General features: G+C 31.7%; 1 pseudogene; it reads right to left on the bottom strand.

Moving 5' to 3' along the window:
• Nucleotides 1-672: 672 nt before the first annotated feature.
• Nucleotides 673-791, bottom strand: LOC111743695 (annotated as a pseudogene).
• Between the last annotated feature and the right edge of the window lie 3,145 nt (nt 792-3,936).

Here is a 3,936-nt window from a genome sequence, read left to right as displayed (position 1 = left end):
TTTTCCCTCATCTCTTTTTCTCCTTTAGTCTGTCAATATGATGAATTACATTGATTTACTTTCTAATGTTCAAACAGTCCTGTATTCCCAGAATAAACCCTATTTGCTAAAGATGTCGTATCTTTTTCTATGTTGCTAGATTCGATTTACTAATATTTTGTTGAGGATTTCTGTGTATATATTCATGACGTATATCGATTGTTTCCTTCTAATGGTTTTAATGTCTGGGTAATGCTGGCATAAAATGAGTTGTAAAATGTTCTCACCTTTTCTATTTTCTGAAAGAGCTTGGGTAGAATGGTATTATTACTTGATTAAATTTTTGGCAGACCTTGCCTTTGAAATAACCTGGGCTTGAAGTTTTCTTTGTTGAAAGATTTTAAATGAACAGTTCAATTTCTACAGTACATTCAGGTTACCACTTTCTTCTTGAGTTTTGGTGTTTTGTATCTTTTAATTAATTTGTACTTTGTCTAAATTGTTGAATTTATGGCATAAAGAGACCATCTTATTTTCCTTTTAATATTTCTAGCATATGAAGGGATATCCCATCTTTTATTTTATTTTTTATTTATTTTTATTTTTTTATTTTTTAGGCGAGGCAATCCTTGGTTGACCTCACAGATTGCAAGGACCTTGTCAGCTAACAATCTCTTATTTTTTTATTTTTTACGCCTACAGCACCTGGTCTTCCTAGGTGGTCTCCCGTCCAAGTACTAACTAGGTCTGGCCCTGCTTAGCTTCCGAGATCAGACGGGATCGGGCTTGTTCAGGGTGGCATGGCCATAGACCCATCTTTCACTTCTGACATTTATAATCTGTCTCTTTTTATTTTGGTCAGTCTGCCTAGAGAGTTATTGAGTGTATTGGTCTTTTGAAATAACTAACTTGGTTTCACTTATTTTCTATTTGTTTTCAATTATAATAATCTGTTCTTTATTCTTTCTTTCCTTATGCTTTCTTTGGGTTTAATTTGCTCTTTTCCTGGTTTCTAAAGTGGAATTTTAGATTATTTATTTTATACTTCCTCTTTGTTCCACAGGTTAAAGGTGTGTTGATTTCTAAATATTTGTGGATTTTTCAGATATGTTAATTTTTAAGTCCATTATAGCCAGAGAATACACATTGTTTAACTTCAATTCTTTTAAAGTTTTAATGTTCCAGAATATGATTTAATTTGGTGAATGTTCCATTTGCACTTGAAAAGAATAAGTATTTTGTTACTGTTGGCTAGAGTGGTCTATAAATGTCAATTAGGTCAAATCGATAGTGTTGCTCAGGTCTTCCATACCCTTGTAGATTTTCTACTTATTGTTCTGTTGATTACTGAAAAAGCAATGATGACGTCTGCAAATATAACTGTGGATTTGTCTATTTCTTTTAGTTCTGTCACTTTCTGTCTCATGTTATTTGGTACTCTGTCATTCCTATTTAGGATTACGTCTTCTTGGTGAACTGATTCTTTATTATATAAATGGCCCTATTTATACCTGGTGGCTTCTTTTGTTCTGAAGTCTTCTTTGTCTGACATTACTGTAGCCATTTCTGCTTTGATTTGTGTTGGTATATCTTTTTAAATTTAATCTATTAAGCAAACTTTCTATAAAGGGCCAGTAAGTAAATATTTTAGACTTTCTGACCACACATGGTTTGTCTCCTCTTCGTTTTCTTCCTCCCCTTCTTCATGACCCCGATAAAATGTAAATAACACTCCTTAAAACAGATTATGGGTCAGTTCGCTGGTCCTTATGCAAATACATTTAAGGTACATTTCTTATAGGCAGTACCTAATTGAGTCTTTTTCCCCCCCAATCCAACATGGTAATATTTGTTTTTAATTGCTGTGTTTAGATCATTCGAATTGAATGCAATTATTGCTATAGTTGAATTTAGGTCTACCATTTTATTATTTTTCTATCTTTCTCATTTTTCTTCTGTTCTTTTTTCTGCCTTCTTTTGAATTATTTGAACTTTTTATAGTATTCCATTTATTTTGTCTATTGGCTTTTTGACTATATCTTTTACTTTTTGTTGTTGCTTTAGGGATATACAAACCAAACCTTTCAGTCTATTTAGAGTTAATATTTTACAACTGCATGTAAAATATAGAAGGCTTATAATCACATAACCATCTTTATCTTGTTTCCTTCTCCATGTTATAGTTGTCAAATGCATTTCATCTACATACATTAAATCTCTGACAATGTCATGTTTGCTTTTTAAAGTTATACATATATTAAAGTACTTAAGAAAAGTTTTCTATTATTTTTCCCAGTTATTTACTTTTTCTGATGTTCTTATGTTCCAAGTTTTATCTTAGTGTCGCTTTCCTTTTGTCTGGAGAACATTCTTGCATATTTCTTTTAGAGCAGTTGTGCTGGTGATTAATTAATTTTTTTCTTCTTCTGAGTATGTCTTTGCCTTCATCCTTGAAAAATATTTTTGCTAGATTTAGAATTCCGAGTTGGCAGTTCCTTGCATATTTTTAAAGATGTTTTGTTTCCCTGTCTTTTGACCACCATTGTTTTTGATGAAAAATCTTCAGTCATGATTCCCCTTCATGTAAGGCATAATTTCTCTCTGGCTGCTTTTAATATTTTTATCTTCGTTTTTCAGTAATTTGATTCTGATGTGTCTGGGTGTGGTTTTCTTTGAGTTTATCCTGTTTGAAGTTCTCTACCCCTCTTGAACCTGTAAATTTGTGTCTTTTGACATATTTGGGCTTAGCCATAATTCTTTCTAAAAACTGTTTTGGATTATAGAAGAAACTGCAAATTTTGGGCCATTCAAAATAAATAAATTCTGGAGATCTACTATAAAACATAGGGCCTATGATTAACAATATTGTATTGGATATTTTCTTAAAACTTGCTAAGAGGGTAGATCTTATGTAAAGTGCTCTTACCGCAAAAGGAGAAAAAAAACGAAAAATGGACAGAAAACTTTTGGAGGTGATGGATAAAGTTATGGCTTGATAGTGATGTCAGTGGCACGTGTGTACACTTAGCTCCAAACACATCAATTATCTATAATTAGTAACTTAAATGATGACATTATAATTTAATTTGTAGATTATAATTTAATACATTAAATGTCTATAGGGGTTTATGTCAATCATACCTCAAAACAGTAGTTAGTTTTTTTTTCTGCACCAATCTCTTCCTCTTCTTTCAGAAATTTCAGTAAGTGTTAGACCTTTTGATAATATCTAACAAGTCCCTCAGGCACTCATTTTTTTTTAAATTCTTTTCCCTAAATTCTTCAGATTAGGTAATTACTATTGCTGTTTTCAAGTTCACTGACACTTTCTTTTAAATAGCATCTTCATTCTATTAGCCCGCACACTGAAATTTCTGTATCTGATACTTTGCTTCTCAGTTCTAAAATTTTGGTTTGATTCGAAAATAAACTGTTTTTTTTTTTTTTTAAATAAAATTTTACACTGATAGAAATGTTGCGAAGTTAATAGTGTTTTCAAATACCCCTCACTCAGTTTTCCTTAATGTTAATATTTTACATTATCACGTACCATGATGTTTGTCAAAACTAAGACGCCAACATTGGTTTATTACTGTTAACTAAACTCCAGACTTTATTCAGATTTCACCAGTTTATACACTAATGTCCTTTTTGTTATAGTTGTTTTAGGATTCAATCCAGGATACCACATCTCATTTAATGATTCTTTGTTACAGTTTGTCTTTCTTTGCCAAAACTTTTCAAGATTGTTCAGCTTTATTTCGTGAATAATTAGAACAACTGCTTTTAGGTTTCTGATAATTCCGGCATTTGGGTCATCTCAGGGTTAGCATCTTTTGATTGCCTTTTCCCTTAAGATTTGGTCAATTTTCCTGGTTCTTGCTATGCCGAATAATGTTGGATTTTTCCAACATTACTGGACACTTTCTTTTAGTTATGTGAGAAGACTGGATCTTG

The sequence above is a fragment of the Pteropus vampyrus genome, unplaced genomic scaffold (genome assembly GCF_000151845.1).
Source record: "Pteropus vampyrus isolate Shadow unplaced genomic scaffold, Pvam_2.0 Scaffold118, whole genome shotgun sequence".
In the NCBI taxonomy this organism is placed as follows: Eukaryota; Metazoa; Chordata; class Mammalia; order Chiroptera; family Pteropodidae; genus Pteropus; species Pteropus vampyrus.
The sequence above is the reverse complement of the archived record's forward strand: the minus strand, read 5'-3'. Positions and strand labels throughout refer to the sequence as shown.